We start from the raw sequence: 26533 nt of genomic DNA, 5'->3' as shown, positions 1-26533 counted from the left end.
ACACATTCAGATTTTTTCTACGGACCCGAATGCTTGTGTGTTCGTCCCCTCACCTATTGCTACGCTGCTGGATTTTTCCTCACACTCGCACGGTCAAGTGTGGTGCTTCCCCTGGGCGCTTCAGCAGCCTGAGTCTGTGGGTGCTAAAAGAGTATATTCAAAAGAGTATATTTTCTCTAAAAGAGCTCATGCAAACACTTGACATTAAAGATGTCCTTCCGTGTTTGCGCTACTGGATGTGGCCGTTATCTCTCCCCTTCGGATACCCATGAAATCTGCCTCAAGTGTCTGGGGCGCCAGTATGCCGAGGCGGCTTTCGTGGAAGGGTTGTGTTCTCATTGCGAGAACATGCCCATGAGAACGTTGCGGTTGCGGCTAACTTCCTTCTTCATGAAGCAAGGAGCCACCGTGGCTGATCCCCAACCCGGTCTGTCCTGGGCTGATGCTCAGCCAGCCAGGTCGGCAAGCACCGGGGGCGATCTGGATGTGGACATGGGAGCATTTCCGCTAACTCAGCCCCCGCGGACCTCCCATCCCCCAGCACGCTCGTTCTGTCCGGACGAGCTGTCGAGCGATGCAGGCGGTCTGCCTCAGGGCGGGTTTCATGTGTCGTTTGCGGCTCGCGACAAGGATGAGCTTTCGGTCGCAGCATCAGAGGGTGGGCTTCTGCTATTGGAAGCGGACGAATCTTCTGAGCTCCCGCCCACGGGCAGTAGAGCACTGGATGAGGCGGATGCTGAGATGGCAGCCGTGCTTGCCCAGACGGCTGTGAACATCGGGCTAAAGTGGAACCCTCCACCCTGCACTGAGCATTTGCGGCTGGATGATTGGTTTCTGGGCTCACAGCCGAGCCCCGCCCCGGTGCCTTTTTTCCCGGAACTCCTGACTGGTCTAGCCCGGGGCATCTCTCCAGTCCCACCATTTCCCCTGGGCCAGCGCATGGTGAGTATTATATCGCCGAGTGCCCTCTGGGCCTCGGCACCCACATGGTCAATAAAAGAGCAGTTTCCTCATTCCCTGGGCCAGCGCACTCGCAACGGCCAGGCGCTGGAAGTCTTTCCGGTCAATCAGGCGAATGCGAGTACCTCCCGTTCCCTCGTTCTCCGTCGAGAGACAGCCGGCGAACAGGTAAGTGGGCTGGTCTCTGGGGCCGCTCACCCGCCCCAGTCACCAGCCACTGTTGTGGGCTTCCACCCTGGGCTGTCTTCCAGGTGACATGAGGGCCCAGGACGGAGTAGCCCGACCACCCGGACGCGGGGAACGGCCGCCATCCGCGAGGCGAGTGGGGACGGGACTCCCCAACCACCTGGAGCAAGGGAGCCACTGCCGGGGGCGGAGGAGTGCCCTGCCGTCCCCCGGGAACGCGGAGGGGTCGAGAGAAGACCACCGTCCGTGGGGGGAGGAGGGAAGCGACTCCCCAACCGCCTGGAGTGGTAGGGCCCCTGCCAGGAGCGGAGGAGTGTCCCCACGGGACGCTGGGAACGCGGAGGGTCGTTCTGTCTGCTGGGGGTCGGAGGTCTGACTCCGGTCCGCCCGGGGAGGAGCGGCTGCAGTCCGCCTGAGAGGGTGGAGTAGTGATCGAGGACCACGCGACGGCGCATCAGAGAACTGGTGAGTTTCTTTTTTCTCTCTCTCCTCTCTCTCTCTCTGTTGCTCCGTGTTGGCCTTTCCCTCGCCATTTTGTTTTGTTGTTTTTCCCCTCCTGTCTCCTCTCAGGTCGAGGAAGGCGGGGATGACCCGCCGGCAGTCGGGGCGTAAGGCACGCCCTCCCCCGGAGAGGAAGGGTGGGGGATGTACGTCATGCCGGGGGCTCCCCGGCCTGAGGCAACGCCGGGAGGAGTGTAGAGCCGAGGAGGGCGGGGCCGGGCTGGAATGAGACACACCCGGTCCCCAATTAGCCTGATGGGGCGCGCGAGGGATAAAGGCAGCCGGGGATGACAGTTCGAGAGAGAGAGAGAATTACAGGCAGCTGTACTGTGTGTTTTTGGTTGTGTGTTTTGTTTAAATTGTTTATTAAATTATTATTTAAGTTGTCAAGCCAGTTCTCGCCTCCTCCTTTCCACTAAACCCCCTTACACCAAGTTATCCATTCTGTTCCTTTATGATAAACCAATTGAAATGTAAAGGTTGGCATGATGTAATATGACATTTATAAGTAAAAAATTCCACAAAAAACAACGCAAAAGTGCCTGTCAGCCTAAAATGAGCCTCAATGTTTGTGCGTAGCAGGCAGCATGTTATTATTTATACATTGTAGGTGGCATGAAATTATTTTGTTGCACTTTGAGGCACTTTAAACACAAATGTGGTCACTCAGCTCTGTAATTTTACTGCCCAGATGTACAACAAATATAGCACATTTTGAACACATATGACTACCAGTAAAAACTGAAAAATAAACCAAAAAGCATGCGCTGTCATAATCTCCATCAAGTACAGAAATATGCATATTGGCACGTCTCGCTTAGTTCTTTCCTGTTTGTCTGGTGTGCCTTCCTTACACTTTTGTGTCACTTAAATGGCATGATCAGCATTCCCTGGAAACGCTGGTTGACACCACCCATCAGCTAATTATCTCCACCTGTGCCTTGTTACCTCTTCATTTTCTTTTCTTTTGTTTTGTGTGTGTGTGTGTGTGTGTGTGTGTGTGTGCGTGTGTGGTGCCAAATTGTTTTGTGAATGTCTCCACTCAGTCTTCGCCTCTAGTCAGTCTTGTTTGCTAGTTTGTTTATTCTCTCCTCCACTTTTTGTTATGCTCCTGTTTAGACCAGCTAAGTCTTCACTTCTCTTCAGTCAAGCCCAGTCATCCTCATCTTGGTTAAGTCAAGTTTTCTTCATTACAGCCAAGTCAGCATCATTTAACTTCAGTCTATTGTCACCTTGGATTGCTGCTGTTATACTCTCCTGGAATTTATGTTGAACTGGACTGTTTTCTACATTTTCCAAATGAACTGTGTTATCTCCAATTGCCATCTGCCTCATTGGATATTACTCATCTGTTTCTGTCATACACATCACCAACCCTGTTTGAGCCTGACGATTCAATAAAATGTACTTATTCTTTCCATCTGCATCTGGGTCCTTATCTTAACGTGACATTTATGGTTATGGCCAATTTAGTAAAATGCAAGCAAGAGAGCAATGCTGCAAAATTTAAAAAAAAGTAATTATACACTTTTGGTGTGTTATATTTAAAAAGTAAAAATGTTCATTTTTATTATCTCATTTGTGCATTCTGCATTCTTTGGTAACATTGTCTACATTCTTTGTCATTTGTGAGAGACTATGAATATGAATGTCCATTTGTTTTATCTGAGAATATAACTGTATTTCACATTAGATGGGTGTAGCGAGCAGTGCGTGGCCAGGTGGCATCTGGGCAGAGTGAGGCTGGGGAAATGAGTGGTGAACGAGTTCCACCTGTGCGACACTGGTCTCGCATTCCAGTGAGGAGCGGCGGGAGTATTTAAGGAGAGGAAACAGTGGCAGACGGAGGGAGAGAGATGCACGGAGCTGTGTGTATGTGTTTGTGTTAATGTGTCTGCTGAAAAGCAAGGCTGTTGTGTGTTGAATGCTATTAGTTGGTGTGCTTAAAATCACATTGATGTTTGATTTACACTGAAAAGTGCTACAATTAAAGTCTTATGTTGGAGCATTCACCAGGTCCCTGCTTCCTCCTTCCATAGAAAGGCAGAGGTCTGCCACAAGGGGCTATTGTATATAGTATGCAGACTTGATTTATGAGGTGAAGTCACTGATATATATACACTACTGGTCAAAAGTTTTGAAACACTTACTCATTCTTATATATATATATATATATATATATATATATATATATATATATATATATATATATATATATACTGTATATATATATATTACATTTTAGAATAATAGTAAAGTCATCAAAACTATGGAATAACATAAATGGAACTATGGGAATTATGTTGTGACTAAACAAAATCCAAAATAAATCAAAACTGTTATATTTTAGCATCTTCAAAGTAGTCACCCTTTGCCTAGAATTTGCAGACATGTACTCTTGACGTATCACCCTGGGATGCTTTTTAAACAGTATTGAAGGAGTTCCTATCTATGCTGGGCACTTATTGGCTGCTTTTCTTTATTATTTGGTCCAAGTCATCAATTAAAATTAAAATAATAATAATTTTTATTAAATGTTAGTTTTATAATGAAATAAATTTATATGGTGGCACAATTATATTTTTGTCTACAAAACTAATTTCAAACATTTAAGCATACGCCTTCAGATCAAAAGATTTTTAAGATCATGAGAAACATTTCAGTCAAGTGTTTCAAAACCTTTGACTGGTAGTGTGTGTATATATATATATATATATATATCTGGATCGCTGACGCAACGGTAAACTGTCTGCAGGATGTGAAGCCACCGGAAGTGTTCGAGTGGCCAACTTGGTATGCGCAAACTGTCATAGAGCATCAATGACTCACCGTCTCTGACCTGCAGACAAGACAGTTGCATTTAGCCCTCTATTGATAATCATGTATAATTTTTTATTTGCTCGTTATGGATAATATTCGTTATGAGGGAGAAGATATTTGCGGATCGCAATGTCAGAGCATTCACCTGCACCGGTGTTCAGTCTATCAGTGCAGCACAACAATCACCAAAGGAAGCAGCATAACTGTCCACAAGTTGTAATGTAAGTAAGAAAAGCTGTAATATCTGCTTGTTTAGGGTGACAATACATCCTTACCCCTAAAAGGGACTTTAAAAAAGTCAGATCGGGATTTCTAAATCAACTTAAATTCCCGGGATTTGCTTGTTTTCATATTGAAGTGCTCTCTGTAATCATACATGGATACATGTCATAAATATGTGTTTGTTTGCCATTTAAACCTAGTGTATCAGTTTAATTTTAACCAACTTTGCTTTGTGTATCGCTCTCTGCGCGCCGGCTGTGCGTGTGATAGAGGGAGAGAGAGAGAGAGCGAAGGCTCTTATTCATGTGACCATTAGAACAAGGCATTTTTTGATGAAAACATAAAATAAGTAATTCTGAACAAACACTTCAATGTTCACAATAAATAAGTCTGAAAATGTCTGTTTGTATCTTACCTCAGTTTCAGTGAACTTGTTTACATTCAGCTGATCTGTTCGCTGATCAAGTTTGTTAGAGGTGGATACTGTGTGATATAGATATACATAACTCATTCTGGCTTCCAAGAAACAGAAAAAATTCCCGACTATAAATAAATAAATAATTACATGTGTGGGAAGTTTGCGTAGTAGGGATGTACCAGCAGATTTCTGTAATAAAATCGTTTATTGACTGACCAATGTTTACTCACTGAAATGAGATGATTTCTTATTAAGTCAATAGGGATATTGGAATGTTTGGGCAAAGCAATATGGCGGTGCAGCAACTTCACTGATATGACGTCATGAGCAATCCAGTTCTATATTATATATCAGTGAGTGAAGTGCATTTTCATTCATGTAGAAGTACTACCTCTATCACATTATGTTCTGAAATTAGTTCATTAGCAGATGGGGTAGTTGAGAGTGACTTCCACATATGGCTCAAAATCTAGCCAAAGCCACAAAGAGCCTCTCGGGTTTGGCAAATCTAAGAGTGGGTGTGGACCAAAGTCTGTTTGACATCATAGTTTGGTTAGATTGGTTGGTGTGAAAGCCATTCTTCAAACTCAAGTGTGGTTCTGCTGGAAAATAAGGTACTTGAGGTTTTGCAATTGGTATGAAAGCAATCTGACATATAATTAGCCTATTACTGTATAATAAATTTTACAGAAACTGCCTCAAGCAAGCTGCTTAGTCTTCACAACACTTGTAAGTGCCATCTTCTGTGTGTTACATTTTAAAGTCGGCATTAAACAAAAGTTGTGACCGACTTTGCTTCCTTATTGTGACATATTTCCGAGTGAAATGGCTTATCGAACAAGTAAAAAATTTAGGGCGGGTACTTGAGTTTATCCATCAGTTGTTGATTGGATTGTGAAAAGTGGGCATTGCATACCAGAATAAAGGAGGCAGATCTGAATGTGAGTTTGCAGTCAGCACACAGACACACACACACCCCTTCCACCGTGCTGCTCGGGCCAGAGCCGGTTACCGGGAAAATGAGCTGCGATTTCAACACACTAATGATCTAACAGATAACATTGATACATAACCAGCCCATAAACGCACATAGCACATCACAGTTTTTGCTTACAACGTGGCAGTAGCCATTGAGAACTAGCCATTAAAATAACCCTGAATCCAGGTTTGTTTACATGACATGATCTTACTGACTAGCACTTGAATACGTCAGCAGAGAAGAGTCAGTCATATCACCAGAAAAGCGAGTTGTGAAGATTACGAGGTCAAAAAAAGTAATAAAATAGCAAAAAATGCATGGATGAATAGTTCACAATAAGACCAGTAACATGCATTAAGAAAATAAATAGGGCCCATTTTGATTTCATGCCGACTTTAATTAGGGCGGTCAATCGATTAAAATGTTTTATCATATTAAGCACATGGTATGCCGATTAACTGATCGAATTTATCAATTAATTCCATGTGTAAATATTTGCTAAATGGTCCTCAAATAACAATAATTCAATATATAATAATTAAATAATTATAAATAGTTATATTTAAAAAATTATAAATCAAATATACTGTATATTATATATATATATATATATATATATATATATATATATATATATATATATATATATATATATATATATATATATAATTCATATAATTAAAATTACCATGAATTTAAAATTGACATTGCTGTTTTATTATTAACAATTTATCCATGCACGAATCAACCCCTCCCTTCCAGCCCCACGTCATTCACATGTAACAATCGCGGCAATTAGCAAACAACATGGTAATACGGTACGTTTTATGTTGCTCCCCTCCCTTCCCCAAACCTTATTCCCTATCCCCAAACTACCCTGGTTGCGTGCCCGCTGGCTTGAATTTTTACATTTAGAAGGAGGGATATTGGAGAATTCGTGTTTGTGTTGCGAGGACAAGTGGCTGGAGTTTATTTATATATTTCGCGCAGCCAGAGATTTCTTGAGATGTACAGTTCAAGTAAGTGTTCTTTATTTATTATGTTTGGTGTATTGTGATTACAAAAATTGATATTTTGTTTGCTTGTTTCTCATTCATCTGTATTGGAACAAAGGCTCCCGCCTCATCGTAAGCAAAGACCATGATGTGCTGTGTGCGTTTGTGGGCTGGATATGTTGTAATGTTGACAGTTAGATCATTCGGTTCTCAAAACGTATGAAAAGCTGGCAGGTATTGAGATTCCTTTTCAAGTTTTCCAGGTAAGCAACTCTGACATGAGCAGCACGGTGGAAAGGGGTGTGTGTGTGTGTGTGTGTGTGTGTGAGTGAGTGAGTGAGTGTGTGGGGCTGTAAATTAAAGCCTACTGGCTATTTTAAAAAATGGGACGAGTCGTTCAACATGTCCCGCCCCCAATTCCTGTTTCAGTAGGAACTACTGTATGTCAAAACAGTGAATCGAACAGGGCTCGTCAAGGCACTTCAGTGTCTTAACCAGTTAATAGCCTTAATCTCTGATGTGGATATAAATGTGGTCAACTTTAAGAGACGGATATACGGGCTCCGACGTGAAATTATCACTTCAGGTCAGGAATTTAACATCGCGCTCAGGTTTAGACTATAAATTAATACATGGAAATCAAGTTTGAATCGTGTGATACATTAACATAGACATTTCAAGAAGTGGAATGTGTATATGATGTTGTATCTTAATTAATGTTACACTTAGACAGAGCTCTAGACGCAAACAATTAACAGAGACCGCAAACGGATAAGCATAATGCACCCTTGCATTTTTAGTAGCAAAGTCTAAGACAATCAAGCAGCAAATTCTTGTATTCAAATAAAGGAAAAAAGCATGCATATGGCACCCAAACAAAAACAAAATCTACAGATACTTGATCCAAAAACTTGGATATTTTCCAATGGATTTGTTATTTTACAGATATACTTAAGAATGAAGAGTGCATACCTGAAAAATGTGACAAAGAACTGCACCAGGTCCATGATGCTGCTCTGTTGAGAGAAGGATATCTGTAAGAAAAGACGAAGAGAAGTACTATACTAAAACAGATCAGATTATTCCTACACACATAAAATACCATGCAAAAACAGCAGTGAAGGATATCAAAATACTTTTGTAATGGGATATATTTTTGTGAGAAAATTACTGTGAATCGCTTTAGAATTATCTGTACTTTTGCACAATTACCTCCAAAAATGCTGTAGAGCTCCATCTTAGTCACAATTAAAAATAATTCAATAAATTCAATAAATGTTTTAAACAATGAACAAATGGCTTAAAATAAAGAGAAAAGGGGAAATGACTGTGTACTAGGCTAGGTGACATAAAAATACTGTTAAAACATGTTTTAAAGCTTTCTTAACAAACAAACAAAGATAAAAATAAAGAAAAAATATGACAATTTAATGTAATTTGCATGTAATGAAGTGTTTATGTAGTTGAACTAATTTAGCAAGAATTTGTTCTGGACAATAAACTTTTTGTAGCATAATAAATGTTTCTAATCAAAATTATTTTCATTTGGCATGCGAGTAGAGTTACTACAACTTCATGACACGTTAGTTTTCTAAAATTTGGCAAGGGTACCTGAGAATAAAAGCAGCAAGAATTTCCCCACACATAACTCTTTAATTGAGGATATTACATATTCACTTCGAAAATATTTGTCAAGTAATGCAAGTAGGACTGCACGATAATGGTTCAAATGATAATCACAATTATTTTTGCTCAAAATTGTAATGCCAATTATTCTGTAATTTTAGAATTATATATACAGTACTGTGCAAAAGTCTTAGGTGCATTATATTTTTCACAAAAAACATTTGTCTTAAAACGGTTATTTTATATATTCTGCTCTTTGTGTATAAGTAGGAAATATCAATTCTAGATTAATTTCCCTATCTGTCACTCACTCGAAGTTGTGTCGATGTAGTGACACTAGGGGTCACTCTTGGGAGCCCGAGACACCTCTGGTCTTTGATAAAAGGCCAATGAAAATTGACCAGTGGTATTTGCATGCCACTCCCCCGGACATATGGGTATAAAAGGAGCTGGTATGCAACCACTCATTCAGATCTTCTCTTTGGAGCCGAACGGTCATGCTCACTGAGCTGAATTCCCATGACTGTTCATCCACCTCTTCTGGATCTGACGGCGCATTTCAGTGGCTTCTCCCCCCTCTGAACTGGTGCACTGCAGAGAATACCCCTGGGCACTTCGGCAGAAATAAAAGAGTATATTTCTCTAAGAGTAAATATCTCTAAAAGAGCGGCACACACGGAACGTCTTTTTAAAGATGCCTTTCCTTTGTGTGTTATTCCTGGTTGCGCTCATTATCTCTCGACTTCTGACGGTCACGATCACTGTCTTTCGTGTCTGGGCACTGCTCACATGGAGACAGCATTCGTGGATGGATCATGTACTCATTGCGAGAACATGTCCATGGCAACGATGCAGTCACGGCTTACCTTCGTAAGAAAGCAAGCCACCCCAGAGGCTCCCTGCCTCGGTCCTCTTACCCACAGGTATGAGGCCAGCGCAGCTAGCACTGGGGGTGATTTGGGGACCCCAATGGGACCATCTCCACCGGGTGTCCCCCCACGGACCTCCCATTCCCCAGCACGCTTGTCTGCCCCGATTGGGCTTCCGGATGAGTCCACCGGCTCGTCTCACGGCGAGTTCGACCTCTTATTCGGAGCCCGCGAAGGTGATGAGCTCTCGAGCGCAGCATCGGAGAGCGGGCTCGTCCAGTCGGACGCGGAAGCCTCAGCTGGGCTCCTCCCTTCGGGTGCGGTCGCCCAGTCACAGGCTGACGCGGAGATGACAACATGCTTTCCCAGGCAGCCGCGAGCGTCGGGGTAGATTCGAACCCTCCGCTCTCCCCTGAACCCTCACGGCTCGATGATTGGTCCCTGGGCTCGCAGCTTATGTGCCCAAGGTTCCCATGACCCCTTTTAGGGACCAGGTGGTGAACCTGCGAGCGCTGCCCCAGGAGGAGGCAGACCCAGCCCTGTCATTGCTGTGTCCGGTGTATGCTTTACGCATCTATTTGGATCGCACGCAGAGCTTTAGGATCTCTGAGCAGCTCTTTGTCTGCTTTGGTGCACAGCAGAAAGGAAGAGCTGTCTCCAAGCAGAGGATCACCCACTGGCTCATTGACGCCATAGCTATGACATATCACGCCCCGGACGTGTCGCCCCCGGTAGGGCTACAAGCCCATTCTACCAGGGGTGTAGTGGCTTCCTGGGCCCTGGCCAGGGGTGCCTTTCTAACAGACGTTTGCAAAGCAGCGGGCTGGCAACACCCAACACTTTGTGAGGTTCTACAACCTCCGGGTGGAACCAGTTTCGTCCTGGGAAGTGGCACGCAATACAAGCGGATAAGCCCGGGATAGCCGGCCAGGTGTATCGCTTGCACATAGCGCCTTTCACCTCCTCTGAGCTGAAGACGTGCACCATTAACTCCCAGTAGTGTTCACAAACTATGTTCCCTGGTTGACTTCCTCCGAACCCTGTGGCAGTCGAGTTTTCGGAGAGACTCACTGCCGGCCCAGTACACGTGCTAACTAAAAGCACTGTTCTAGGGTAGGTGCTCTGCATGTGGCGGTTCCCTGTAGGTAACACCATGCGATGTATATCTTCTGCTTATTCGTTTCCCTGTTTGCAAACTGCGTCTTCCTTGGGCAGAGGCCCCTCTGCCCCAGTCTCCATGTTTATAGTAACTCCTCCCCTGTTGGGTAGCACCTACCATGAGACTTCCCCACATGACATACTTCTGACATAGCTCGGCAAGACCATGTGATGTATTTTCCACTTAAATATCCCCCCTCTCTCTGGGCGAGGTGTGGTCTCCATGGTGTCCTCCCCTTGGGAACAAAATTATGTTGTATGAACTCTAAGATCATTGACAAAGTTTCCATCCACAGAACTGTCGCTCACTGTTTTTTTTGTTTTTTTTTTGGCACCATTCTAAGTAAACTCTAGAGACCATTGAGCATGAAAATCCCAGGATATCAGCAGTTACAGAAATACTCAAACCAGCCCGACTGGAACCAAATATCATGCCACGGTTGAAATCAATGAGATAAAAAAAAAATCCCCATTCTGATGGTTAATGTGAACATTAACTGAAGCTCCTGACCCATTTCTGCATGATTCTTCTGCCACACGATTGACTGATAATCGCATGAATAAGTAGGTGTACAGGTGTACCTAATAAAGTAGTCATGAGAGTATATACGTGTGTGTGTGTGTGTTACAGGACTGCACGGTGTGGGGGGAGAAACACCCTGTTGCCACTTAGATATCAATTCTGAAAAAAAATAAATAAATACCTTAAACAGCAGCTCAACAATGTTAAAGCTACAAACTTGTAAATGATTCCTTTTACCAAAATTAAGTCATGTTTTGCCCATGCTTTACTACCAGTATTACTCTGTATGGTAATCACACTTGAGTCCCCTTTAAAAAATATATTTTATTATTATTATTATTGCAATATACAAATAGTAATACATTTATGTAATAATTAGCACACAGCTTTGCTACAGCATACAGTCTCGAGCAGCTAGACATTATCACATATCGTCACATTGCTACAGTATCTTCCACATAAAAGTGGAAGATACTTTTCTTGTAAACGTAATTACAAGAAACGAATTAAACAACAGTACATTTTTTTTACTTAAATTAATTACTTAAATGCTAAGCAACTATTATAAGAAGTGTTAGTACAACATTGAAAATGCTATCCTACTCAAATTATACAGTCTATTTAAAGTACAATAAATTAATTATATGGGGCCATTGGAGTGCATTAGAACAAAGTTATCAAACACATTACCAAAATGGAATATAAGGGCCTAAAATACACTGTGAATGAATATCTGGGATGGCAAATTAATTACATTACGTAACCTGTGCTAATACATAACTAGACAGCATTTGAAAGCACTGTGGTTCAGTAGATTAACACATCTCTCTTTCCCCCCTAATGTAAGGTGTACAATACCAATGATTGGTGATATTAAATGTGGTTGATTTCTCAGCTGTTGCAGCCAGCCCCAGAAATAAGATCATATGTTCCTGTCCATTATCTGATTAGTTTAGCTACATGACAAAATTATTTGCCTTTTCAATATCTGAGGGCACTCACATCAATTGCTATGAGAATCCAATACATAATTCTCCCAACTAAATCTTAATCTACATCTCCATCTAAAAGTCGACCATCTGATAAAAGAAAATGTAATTTTATGATTTATTTGTAAATGTCAGATGTTATCAGTTTGATTTATTTTTCTAGAAGTAGCTCACTTTAAAAGTTCAGGTGACAAAAGGTGCTGTCTTAGAGTGAATGAGTTTTGGAGTAAGGAGGTTTTTTTTTTTGGTCTTGGAGGACACACTATTATCAACTGCAAATACAAAGCACTGAATATACAGAGGCAATTACGCACACACACATGCACACAAAGTCAGATGTTACATATTGATGCTTTCTGCAAAAGCAGAGTATGCATTCATGTATGTGCCCAGGTGCAAAGCTCGTGCACATGTAAGGTGACTAATAAATCCTTTAGACATTTCAAGTTGTCATAAACGTGCTTTTATTTCTGGAAGGATGAGAGAAGCATTTGGATAGATGGAAAGAAGCTTGTGTTTGAGCGTAGGTGGAAGTGAGGGGGCTGGTCAGCCCTTAAGTGATTTACTGGCATTTGCTTTTTGCAGTGAAAGTGCATGACAATCAAAAACTGAGAGAAAGAAAGTGTTGAGGGAAGCTGATTTCTCTTGCCAGAGGGACTAGCCATTAGTGGAGCGATCTGGTGGCTTGGGCTGAGACCTTCACATCACTTTACTGAAGTGCTTTCCACTCCTCCCCTACCTCTAAATTTATCCTTTACTGTGAACATCAGAGCAGTACCCACACAAATTGTAACAACCACCATTTGAGAATACATTCCGATCCTTAAAAGGGAGAAAGAAAGCTGCTCATTGGCTACATGGCAATAAATTGAAAATGCCTTTTAAATTCCAATTTAAATTTCCAATTCAATTCAAATAAAATAATTTGAACAGGAGCCAGCCCTTACATTCTGAATTCACCCAACCCTGCTATACCATCTTGGTGGCATCTACGATGCAAGAGCTACATGCTTTTTGATGGCTTGTTGTCTCCTTGTCGATTGAAATAATAAAAACTGTAACAAGTATGGAGCGTTTCATGATGTCTTTGCCCATCGTCAGCATTTTTCTACCCATCTCACTCCAGATTTAGTCTAATAACCCTGACTTCACCACCTCCATTAAAGAGCTCTTTGAGGATATAAAAGCACATTATGGGTATGCAATTTGGCAGATTCCAAGCTCTCGCCTTTTCCCTGACCTTGTAGATTCTAGTTATCTACGAAAAAGATTTAATGACCAGAAACCCGTGATTGATGGTCACGCTCATGAGTTTAGGCTCAAAGCCCAGTAAAGCTGAAGCGTGTTGTTCTGTAAAAGAGCACACGTCTTTGTAAATGCCAGACCTCTGGTTTGAAGACCTGTGTTAGCTGCTATTATAGTAGCTATGGTATCACCCTTTAGCAGTCAGAGTACTTGAGGAGATACAGCTCAAAATAAAATGTATATGTTTGTTATATATATCTGAACATTAATGGATTTGCCATTGTAAACAGCCATTGTAGCCATTAGATTAAACATTTTAATGCAAGTAATATACAGTAAAAAAAAAAATAGAAATAAAAAAATCTAATTCTTTATTATTATTTTACTAAAAGAACACAAGAAAAAAATATTCATAATTGTTTGTTTGTTTTCACCAGTATACATATATATACATTATTAGTATACATACTAATAAACAGCTACAGTTGAAGTCAGAAGTTTACATACACTTAGGCTGAAGTCATTAAAACTCATTTTTAACCACTCCACTGATTTAATATTAGCAAACTATAGTGTTGGCAAGTCATTTAGGACATTTACTTTGTGCATGACATGAGTAATTTTTCCAACAATTGTTTACAGACAGATTGTTTCACTTTTAATTGACAATATCACAATTCCAGTGGGTCAGAAGTTTACATACACTAAGTTAACTGTGCCTTTAAGCAGCTTGGAAATTTTCAGAAAATGATGTCAAGCCTTTAGGCAATTAGAAAATTAGCTTCTGATTGGAGGTGTACTGAATTGGAGGTGTACCTGTGGATGTATTTTAAGGCCTACCATCAAACTCAGTGCCTCTTTGCTTGACATCATGGGAAAATCTAAAGAAATCAGAAAAAAAAAAATGTGGACCTCCACAAGTCTGGTTCATCCTTGGGAGCAATTTCCAAACGCCTGAAGGTACCACATTTATCTGTACAAACAATAGTAAGCAAATATAAACACCATGGGACCACGCAGCCATCATACTGCTCAGGAAGGAGAGGCATTCTGTCTCCTAGTGATGAACGTTGTTTGGTGCGAAAAGTGCAAATGAATCCCAGAATAACAGCAAAGGACCTTGTGAAGATGCTGGAGGAAGCAGATAGACAAGTATCTATATCCACAGTAAAACGAGTCCTATGTCGACATAACCTGAAAGGGTGCTCAGCAAGGAAGAAGTCACTGCTCCAATACCACCATAAAAAAGCCAGACTACAGTTTGCAAGTGCACATGGGGACAAAGATCTTACTTTTGGAGAAATGTCCTCTGGTCTAATAAAAAAAAAAAAAAAAAAAAAAAATTGAACTGTTTGGCCATAATGACCATCGTTATGTTTGGAGGAAAAAAGGGTGAGGTTTGCAAGCCGAAGAACACCATCCCAACCGTGAATCATGAGGGTGGCAGCATTATGTTGTGGGGGTGCTTTGCTGTAGGAGGGACTGGTGCACATCACAAAATAGATGGCATCATGAGGAAGGAAAATTATGTGGATATATTGAAGCAAAATCTCAAAACATCAGCCAGGAAGTTAAAGCTTGGTCGCAAATAGGTGTTCCAAATGGACAATGATCCCAAGAATACCTCCAAAGTTGTGGCAAAATGGCTTAAGGACAACAAAGTCAAGGTATTGGAGTGGCCATCACAAAGCCCTGACCTCAATCTGACAGAATATTTGTGGGCAGAACTGAAAAAGCATGTGCGAGCAAGGAGGCCTACAAGCCTGACTCAATTACACCAGTTCTGTCTGGAGAAATGGGCCAAAATTCCAGCAACTGATTGTGAGAAGCTTGTAGAAGGTTACTCAAAATGTTTGACCCAAGTTAAACAATATAAAGGCAATGCTACCAAATACTAACAAAGTGTATGTAAACTTCTAACCCACTGGGAATGTGATGAAAGAAATATAAGCTGAAATAAATCACTCTCTCTACTTGACAATTCACATTCTTAAAATAAAGTAGTGATCCTAACTGACCTAAGACAGGGAATTGTTTTCTACAATTAAATGTCAGGAATTGTGAAAAACTGAGTTTAAATGTATTTGGCTAAGGTGTATGTAAACTTCTGACTTCAACTGTATTTTAACAACACAGCTATATTTACTAAAACATTTAAATCAATAGAAATTGTTGCACAGGGACTTCCATCAAAATTTCTAAGTGATGATGCACACAAATGAGTGGACTCCCCCATTGTGCAGTAATATAAATAAATATATAATGTTCATATGTAAATTCACTCATATTTAATTAAATAACTGTACATACCCCTACCTTGCACATATATTACCACTTGCACATGTACATATGCCATTCTATGTTATTTGTCCTATTATTTGTATGTCTGTTTATATTCTTACCTTGTTTTATATTCCGTGTCTCACTATAATGTATTGTGTGCACTTGTTTCTCCTATCACCCAAAAAAATTAAAAAAATAAATTCCTTGTGTACATGAGAACACTTGGCAGTAAAGCTCATTCTGATTCTGACTGTGAATAAATTGAAACTGAATGAAAACATTTGTCTTAATGTGTTTTAAAATGTATTAATACTCATACTCACAAGTTGAGAGACAAAGAGGGTTTGGTAAAGTAGTTGTGAGACACACTCTTTAGGAAACATTATATCCAATTAAAAAAGCACATTCAATACAATATTCACAATGTTGCTAATTTTAATATCCCCAGCAAAATCTTTGGCGATTTATTTTGAATATTAGATACATCGATCAGCCCAATTAAGAGAGGTAGTGGGGTGGTTTTTAGCACATAATATAATACACTCTGTCCTCTACTTTTCCCTCCTTAGTTTGCAAAAAAACAAAAATGCATATGCATGTATAACACAGATCAGGGTGTAATTTACCATGCAAGGTAAAATCAGAAGTAGAATGGACAATGTATAGTATTATTTTGAAATGATGACAAAAGAGTCCAATGAGATGTTAAGAAAGTGAGAAAGAAAGGGTGCATAGTGTTATACTGAGGTAATAGACTGTGAAGGAAGTTTGTTGAATACTGTCAGACGACAGAGATCACATAAGCAGTCTGCATTACTATCATTCTTTGAAATCTCTCTTAATGGAAAGAAGTGTGATCATATCCAAGCCCACATTCATCAATTAGAAATGTATTGATCTAATTTTGAATTAGCATCCAGTTATCCTTATGTTTCTCTTACACAACTAATTTAGCTGCTGTACAGTGCAATCCTGAGAAACAGTTTGGCAGACAATACATTTAAGATTTATTTATTTATTTATTTTTTGCTAAGCAGACCCACTTTAATAAAATTTTAAATGTAAAAATAAATAAATAAATAAATAATAGGTTTAGAATATAGCTGCACTTAAAAAGACTTGTTTTTGATGTTATGGTGTGTAATTCACACAACTTATCGTAGACTATGTACGTCAATTACAAAAGCATTCTCCCTCTTCACAGTAACTATGACTGTAACTACTTGCAGAGAATGGAAAAAGATGAAAAAGAAACAAACAAACAACAAAAAAAATCACACTCTCAATTTCTTGTTCCTTTGTTGCTTGTCAGAGACAGTGCACAGTGCACCTGTGCTGTGTCTGAAGCCATAAAAATTATGCCTTATCAGGCAGTATCTGGAGGTGGGAAGGCACCAAGGCACCTTACAAGCTGGTCTGAATCCAAGGACAGCTGTTTCAGACACAGTGCTAGAGACAGGTGTTAAGCAAGTTTGAAATTTATCGTAGCATCTGCAACTACATAATGTGAGTCTCAGTACAACTAACTGTTGGGCAATCAGTTAGCCTCAATCACTTTTCACTTTCATTTTTTATTTTTTTATTTTTTTATTTTTTTCATACAATAAAAATGAATCTTGTGGTTTTGGAATAACATAGGAGTAAATAATGGCAGAACTTAAATTTTTTGGGTGTGAACTACCCTTTAAGGGTACAAGTCTTTACAGATCATCAGGTCTTACTTGATACAGGTTCCATAGCATTTTGCCATTACACAGTGCAATCATGGTGGCAAAGTTTAACAGAGGACACTAAAATAGCCTGAAGCTGTAGCTCAGAAGCAAGAGACCATCTGCAGCGATCTGACGCTAGAGAGCTCATGAGAATTAGCATTTTAGTGTTAGTTTAAAAGTGGCCACCACTAGACCATAATTGTTCAGAGATCAAAGGCTAAGTGATTATTGATTGCCTGTGCTTTTTAAAGTTCAATACTACCGTTGAGGAGAAAGAACCGTGATGTTAAGACAAAACAGAATCAGGGTGAATGAGAGGGTTCATGAGGCCTTAAGATAAAAGCAAATGGAGCTGTTAAAAGGCAAGTGGAATGAATCTCTGAGGAGAATATCAAGAGCTTGGGGTGAGGAGAGGACACTGCAAACCTCAGCAATGGTCAGTGAACAACATGCTGTTGCAATGAAATTGTTTGATTGTTTGTATGTGTTGGAGTGCATGTAAAAGGGTAAAAATAGATGTTCCTGCACTTTTATAAACAATTTTAAAAGAGTTATAAAAGGTGCTTGTGTGTGGTACCTGACCACTTGAACTGGATGTCTTGGGCAGAGAGATGAAATGGAGAGAGAGAGAGAGAGAGTGAGAGAGAGAGAGAGAGAGAGAGAGAGAGATTAGTAGTTGTACAGATGGTGCATTAACATTCAGGACAGAATCTAATGACTGCAGTGAGATACTAGTAGAATATTATGCACACCTACAATATTCAAATGAGCACCATATTGATAATCAAAAATACCACATGCAGAGATGTGGCTCACCTATATTATCTGAGGTAGAACAAACTAATTGTAAACTTGTATGACATGTTGTTAAATCATACACACGGATGATATACATATACTATCAATACATCATACAATGTCAGCTTTTGGTGATCTACTGTATATGCACTTACAGACATTTATATAAAATTGTATTGACACTGCTGGAGCAAGAAGTTAACATTGTTTCTCACTGCATTGGAACTGTATAGTAGTCTTTTGCACACTTTTGTGCAAACTTGAAAATAGTACACATTTTATTAAAACTTTATGTGAAATTAAAAGTAGAAAAAGCCTGATTTCAGACTTACTGCTTATTTACATATAAGAATAGTATTAGTTATTTAATAGTAAATAATGTTTATCAGCCACTTTAAAATAATCCATGAATTACCTGTTATTTAATCATATTTAGGTTACACTTTCAATATTATTTACCCAAGAGACATTCATTTTGAGTTCTAGGAGGTCCGGTCTCTAAATTTCCTTCCCAGAAAAGGTCTGAATAATAATAACTTACACAGATTCAGAAGCCAATATGGCATGTATGGATATGAAATTAAGGGGCAGACTCACTAAGAACATTTTGCACACGCAATTCTGAGTTTGCGGTCCGATTCAGAGTGCTGTATAGTGGAGGATGTCAGTAGACCACCGTATTTGACAAACCCTGTGGGACTGTACAGCATCACTTTGATCCAGACACCTGAATCATCTCTTAAACATGCAGAACGTGCGCTTTATGACACTGTAATGCTCTTCTCCCTCATTTGATGATTATTTGATTAATTACTGCTGATATGATCAGTTGAAAATGTTCACAAACATCTCTTTTAAATAAAATTAATTTTACCACCTACTTTCATTTGGCAATAATAGCGCAATCTAAATTGTGCCCATCAGTTTTTGTGAATGAAGCGCAATCTGCAGTGAGCCTGATTTACATAGAAAGGAGGCATGTTTGCATGGAAAGGAATGATAATTACTTAATTTAAATACTCAAGACACAGTGCAATTTCAGTGCTGATTACACCTGCTAAAATAGATTGTGGTTGGTTTGTGAATGAGACACAGGTTTTTGTACTGAAATACTAAGCGTATAAGTGGCGCAACTGTTTAGTAAATCTGACCCTGAATAAGCAGTGTGCATTTTTTTGGGAAATGTAGATATTAAAAATGTCCATGTTGGCAGCAACAGTACTTTGTAATATAAAGAAATAACAAAATAAATAATTAATAGAGAGTGCATAGCTGTGTCTGAAGTTGCTCCTTTTTCCCTATTTAGTGCACTCTTTGAGGTGTCATCCATTTTGCACTACTGTCTGAATTCTTAGAGAATGATTTTACTTCCTATATAGTGCACTTTTATACCCACAATGCATTCTGGTTTAAAGTGACTGACTTTAAGAAATCCCTACTGAAATATTTTAACCAAAATTATACAGAGCGATAAGGAGTAATTGTTGTATCATCATAACCACGAATCTGAAAAAGTACACTTATCTAGTTTCAAAATTATTTAAATTTTATATATATATATAAAAAAAATTCAATCTAATGCATATGTAAGATTAAGTACACTGAAAGTTGTTTAACTCTCTAGTGCAGAGTATTTATAACAGCATCCAAATTTACTCACTCATTTTCATACGCTCCTTCCCCATTTAGTGAACCATGTGGCATTCACTTTAAAGCGATTCTGGACACAGCATATGAAGTAATCTCTGGTGGCATGACCTTCTCGTATTCTAGAGCACTGAGCACTTAGCTTTACCTATCCTGTTTCACCCCCATAAAAGCCAATCTGCTGTGATAAAGCTATCAACAGATATGGGCACCACTGTGTTTCTGGTTAACCATTTAGATTTTCCCTTCCTATCCCTTATCCAAAGAGATTCACTCAGATGTCTGAGATGGACAGAGGCTGAGGTAGACCGCATACTGTCTGTCAGAAATGAGATTACCAAAGGCATTTTATTTAATGATGTCAACTGCACTGGGGAAAATAAGTGACTTCTGTGTTCAGAGAAAATCAAATCACCCATTTTCCAAAGGGGCCATGACAGCCATTAAGGCCATGCTGCACAGAAAGCCAACCAATCAGTAAAACTGGTGCTGCCCACCATGGAATTGAAAGAAAAATATCATTGCACAGATAAGTGTTATTAAAGAGGAAACTTTATATCCAATTAAAAAAGCACATTCAATACAATATTCACAGTGTTGCTTAGTTTAATATCCCCAGCAAAATCATTGCCGATTTATTTTGAATATTCGATACATCGCTCAGCCCAAGTTAAGAGAGGTAGTGGGGGTGGTTTTTAGCACATATTATAATATACTTTGTCCTCTACTTTTCCCCCCTTAGCTTGCAAAAAAATGCATATGCATGTATAACACAGATCAGGGTGCATTTACCATGCAAGGTAGAATCACAAGTGGAATGGACAATGTATAGTATTATTTTGAAATGATGACAAAAGAATCCAGTGAGATGTTAAGAAAGTGAGAAAGAAAAAGTGCATAGTGTTATACTGAGGTAATAGACTGCGAAGGAAGTTTGTGGAATACTGTCAGATGACAGATATCACATAAGCAGACTGCATTACTATCATTCTTTGAAATCTTTCTTAAAAGGAAAAGAAGTGTGATCATATCCAAGCCCACAATCATCTATACAAAATGTATTAATCTAATTTTGCATTAGCATCCAGTTATCCTTATGTTGCTCTTACACATCTAATTTACAGTTAGCTGCTGTCCAGTGCAATCCTGAGAAACAGTTTGGCAGACAATACACTTAAGATTTATTTATTTATTTATTTTTTGCTAAGCAGACCCACTTTAATAAAAGTTTAAATATATAAATATATAAATATGTAAATAAATAAATAAATAAATAATAAGTTTAGAATATAGCTGCACTTAAAAAGACTTGTTTTTGATGTTATGGTGTGTAATTCACACAACTTATCGTAGACTAACATACCAAAGGCATTTTATTTAATGATGTCAACTGCACTGGGGAAAATAAGTGACTTCTGTGTTCAGAGAAAATCAAATCGTCTTGGTTACTGATGTAACCTCTGTTCCCTGATGGAGGGAACGAGACGTTGTGTCAGTGTAGTGAAACTAGGGGTTCGCTCTTTAGAGCCCCAATCACCTTTGCTTTATTCAGAAAAGGCCAATGAAAACTGGCGAGTAGAATTTGCATGCCACTCTCCGCCCTGGACATAAGGGTATAAAAGGAGATGGCGTGCACCACTCATTCAGAGTTGTGCTGAGGAGCCGAGAGAGAAAGTCCCGGCCATGTCAGCGGTCAGTTCAGCGCTGCGGCAGGAGGGACACAACAATATGGAATGATACCATGGGGAAGACCCTATCTATGGAGAGAGTACACAGCAATAGTGGTCGAGGGGAATCACGGTTCATCTGAGGGGAAACCGAATAGTGGAAATGCATCATATGGGATTACTGAGGGGGGAATCACCACGTATGGAGCACTGAGCCCAGTACATGGGCTCACCTGAAAAGGGGCATACCACGAATACTGGGCCTGGTGGCGTTACTTTTCCTCCGAGTTCGCCACCGAATAGTGCTTAAGGAATTAAAGAAGCGTCCAGTGTTCACCAGTTACGGAGAACTTTTGTGGACAAGATAGCTTACATTATCACCTCAAAAGGGGAAAGGCGCAATGCAAGCGATACACCTGCCACGCTGCCCAGCCTACCTGTTGTGTGTAGCCCAACCCGCTGCTCTGCATATGTCTTCTAGAGAGGTGCCCCTCTCCAGTGCCCAGGAGGACGCAACACCTCTGGTGGAGTGCGCCTGGACTCCCAAAGGGCATGGCAGTTCTTGTGTTTGGTTTTGTCAGAGAAATGGCATCCACAATCCAATGGGACAACCTCTGTTTGGAGACAGCTTTCCCCTTCTGCTGCCCTCCAAAGCAGACAAAGAGCTTCTCCAAGCATCTAAAGCTCTGCGTGCGGTCCAGATAGATGCGCAGGGCATGAACTGGACACAGCAACGACAAGGCTGGGTCTTCCTTCTCTGAAGGGAGCGCTTGCAGGTTCACCACCTGATCCCAGAAGGGAGTGGTGGGAACTTTGGGCATGTAAGCCGGCCCGAACTCCAGGCATTCGCTGTTGACAGAGAGCGATCACCCTCTTGATAGAAGTGAGCGCCACCAGGAGGGCCGTCTTCAGGGACAAAGTGCTGAGCTTGGCCTGCTCCAGGGGCTCAAAGGGGGCTCTCTGTAAGGCAGGTAGGACCACAGAGAGATCCCAAGAGGGAATCAAGCGCGGTCTAGGGGGATTCAATCTCCTCCCACCTTTGAGGAACCTGGTGATCAGGTCATGCTGCCGAGAGGGTCTTCCATCCAGTGTATCGTGATATGCTGCAATAGCAGCCACATACACCTTCAGGGTAGAGGGAGACAGCCATCTCTCCAGTCCCTCCTGTAGAAAGGACAGTATGCCCCAGGAGCCTCTAAAATTGTTTCACTGGGACCGCTACCTTCTTTGTGAAGGTTTTCAGGAAGGCCAGCACCAAATGTGCACGCTCGTTCATAAGGCGTGCCACCAGGGTGACCGAGTCCAACTCCATACAGAGAAAAGAGATGCTCTGTGCCGGGGAGAGCTTGCTCTTTTCCCAGTTGACCTGAAGCCCCAGTTGGTCGAGGTGCAAAGTACAAGGTCCCTGTGCGCACACAATAGATCTTGTGAGTGAGCTAGGATCAGCCAGTCATTGAGATAATTGAGAATGCGAATGCCCTTCTCCCTCAGCAGGGCCAGGGCAGCCTCTGTGACTTTGGTAAAGACACGAGGAGACAGGGACAGACCAAAAGGGAGGACCTTGTACTGGTATGCTCATCCCTCGAAGGCAACCGAAGAAAGGGTCTGTGTCGAGGAAGGACCGATACATGAAATTATGCGTCCTTCAGGTCGGTGGCCGCGAACCAATCCTGATGTCGTACAGATGTCAGGATGCGCTTCTGCGTCAACATCTTGAATGGAAGCCTGTGTAAGGCTCTGTTCAAGGCACGCAGATCCAAGATTGGGCGATAAATTAAGGGCTGTAAAAGCCCTTGTGCGACTCGGCTAAGGGGGCGGGTTCTATTGTTCCCTTCGCCAGAAGGGTGGCGACCTCCACCCGAAGGACCAAGGCATCCTCGCCTCGCACTGCGGTGGAGAGGATGCCACTGAACCTGGGTGGCCATCTGGTGAACTGGATCGCGTAGCCAAGCCGGATCGTCCTGATGAGCCATCGTGAAGGGCTGGAAAGCACTAACCAGGCTTCCAGCCTTTGCGCTAATGGCACCAGGAGGACAATTGGATTTATCATGCCCGGGGTGGGTGGTTCATGGTAAGGCAGAGCAGACGCTCCACCGGGAGGATCATCCAGGGGAGGCGTGCTGCTCCACGAGCCCGCAACGGTGACCGGTGGCTGGGACAGGCGAGCAGCCCCAAGAACCACCGTACTTACCTGTTTTCCGGTTTTCTTTCGATGGAAAACAAGGGAACGTGAGATACTCACATCTCGCTCGCTGACCGGAAAGACTTTCAGCGCCTGGCCGTCGCGGGTGCGAGGGTCGGAGGGGCTGAGCATTGGAGAATGACCCAGGGAATGAGGAAACTGCTCTTTTATTGACAATTTGGGTGCCGGAGCCCAGAATGCATCTGGCGATGTTAGGATACCCACCTCGTGCTGACCTAGGGCAGGAGTGGGGCCTGTGTTCACACCTGGGTCAGAGTCTTCAATGAGAGCTGCCTCATCCCTGGGTTGCCTGTCTCAGGACCGTGCCGGGTTCTTGGTGGCCGGCTGGCGGTCAGGCGGTGCTGCCTTCCTGCGGGAGGATCTTCTTCTCAAAGACTGGCGTACGGGCTCTGATGGTGGGGGAGCCAGGGCCAGCATCGCAGGAGGACGACCCTGGTGAGAGGCAGATGGGGTGCGGCCACGCCGGTCTTTGAGAAGGCGTGGCGAGCCACGCCGCGGCAGGATGTGTTTGATGGTCTCCGTCTGCTTCTTCAATGTCGAGAACTAGTGGGCGAAATCCTCGACAGTGTCGCCAAAGAAAGCGGACCTTCTCGGCGTCACGCATCTCCGCAAGGTTGAGCCACAGGTGCTGCTCTTGGACCTCCCAGGGCCCACACCGTGACTTGCGTCGCCCGTAGAGCGAGGTCGGTCACGGTACACAATTTCTGCATAAGCCCTGGGTCAGTCCTACCCTCGTGCAGATCTTTGAGTGCCTTGGCCTGGTGGACCTGCAGGATGGCCATGGCATGCAAGGCGGAAGAGGCCTGACCTGCGGCGTTGTGTGCCTTCGCCATAAGTGATGAAGAAAACTTACGCCTTGGAAGGGAGCCTTGGTCGGTTCCTCCCAGGTGGCTGCACCCTGCAGGCATAAATGCACCGCAGCGGCAAGCTCTACCTGGGGAAGCTTGACATATCCCTTAGCCATTCCGCCGTCGAGGGTAGTTAGGGTGGACGAGCCAGCGAAGAATGTACGGGCAGAGAAAGGTGCCTTCCACGACTTCGCAAGCTCCTTGTGCACTTCCGGGAAGAAAGGCACTGGGGCGGAGCACGGCCGTGAGTCACGCTTCGAACCAATCATTTAGCCGCGAATGCTCAGGGCAGGGTGGAGGGTTCCACTCAAGCTCGATTTTTGTGGCCGCCCGGGCAAGCACGGCTGCCAACTCAGCGTCTGCCTCATCCTGAGCTCTACCGCCTGAGAGGGAGAGCTCAGAAGATTCGTCTGTTTCCGAAAGCAGAATCTCACCCTCTGATGCTGCAAACGATAACTCATCCTCGTCGTGAGCCCGAACGAGATATTAAATCCACCCTGAGGTGGACCGCCTACCTCACTCATGAACTCTACCGGGCAGAACGAGCATGCTGGGGGCTAGGAGGTCTGCGGGGATTGAGCCGGCAGAAACACTCCCATATCCACATCCAGATGGCCCGTGGCGCTCGCCGATGCAGCCGCCTGAGTTTCAACCCAGGATGGACCGGGTCGGGAAGCAGCCATGGTGGCTCTCTGCTTCACGAAGAAGGAAGAGAGCTGCGACCGCAATGTTCTCATGGGCATGTTCTCGTAGCAAGAACGTGACCCCTCCACGAAAGCTGCCTCGGCGTGCTGGCGACCCAAGCACTCGAGACAGATCTCATGGCCATCCGGTGGGGAGAGATAACGGCCACAGCCAATAGCACAAAGGCGAAAGGACATCTTTAAAAAGACGGCAATCGTCGGCTCTTTTAGAGAAAATATACTCTTTTGGAATATACTCTTTTAACACCTGTGGACTCAGCCGCCGAAATGCCCAGGGAAAGCACAACACTCGACCGTGCAAGGGTGACCGCTGATATGCGCCGTAAATTCCAGCAGCAGAAGATAAGGTGAAGGGACGAACACACACACACACATGCGCTCGGCTCCGAAGAACAAGTCTGAATGAGTGGTGCACGCCATCTACTTTTATACCCGTATGTCCGGGGCGGAGAGTGGCATGCAAATTCCACTCGGAAATTTTCATTGGCCTTTTCTGAATAAAGCAAAGGTGATTGGGGCTTTCAAGAGTGAACCCCTAGTGTCACTACATCGACACAACGTCGAGTGAGTGACAGACAGGGAACACCCATTTTCCAAAGGTGCCACGACAGCCATTAAGGCCATGCTGCATGGAAAGCCAACCAATCAGTAAAACTGGTGCTGCCCACCATGGAACTGAAAGAAAAATATCATTACACAGATAAGTGTTATTAAAGAGGAACATTTTAAACAATGGGGGTAAGCTGAACTACTGCTTAAATTAATAGATCCATTTGAGATAATCATTTTAATACTACACAAAAGAAAGAAAATAATCAGCTAGAGAGAATGCAAGATAGGGGTATCATAGTCTTCACCTCAGACAGAACTCATCAGATCATTTATTTCAGCTGGCAAGTACTTTGTTAGACGCGCCTGGCTTTTGACAGGCAACATGAAGAAAAGGCAATACTCAAATTAGCATAAAGATATACATTTATTTAAAGGAAAGAAAATAAGGTTTTAAAGCATCAAAATAATAGTCAAATGAACCCACAAGATGTGTTGGAAGCAAGGAGAGAGAGCTAGCACTGTCAGGAACAGATGTTTTATCCCCGTGCCCATCAGCAGAGCAATTAGGTAAGCACCCACACCTGCTGCCACTCTGCGAAAGAGAAATGGAACACAGAGAAAACACCAG

The 26533-nt window shown here is 42.4% G+C and overlaps 1 pseudogene; it reads right to left on the bottom strand.

Annotated features, from left to right (window-relative positions):
* The window catches only part of LOC127414331 (attractin-like protein 1), a 491512-nt pseudogene that overhangs the window by 232162 nt on the left and 232817 nt on the right, over positions 1 to 26533 (bottom strand).

The sequence above is a fragment of the Myxocyprinus asiaticus genome, chromosome 23 (assembly GCF_019703515.2).
Source record: "Myxocyprinus asiaticus isolate MX2 ecotype Aquarium Trade chromosome 23, UBuf_Myxa_2, whole genome shotgun sequence".
Taxonomy (NCBI): domain Eukaryota; kingdom Metazoa; phylum Chordata; class Actinopteri; order Cypriniformes; family Catostomidae; genus Myxocyprinus; species Myxocyprinus asiaticus.
This window is presented reverse-complemented; position numbering and strand designations above follow the sequence as displayed.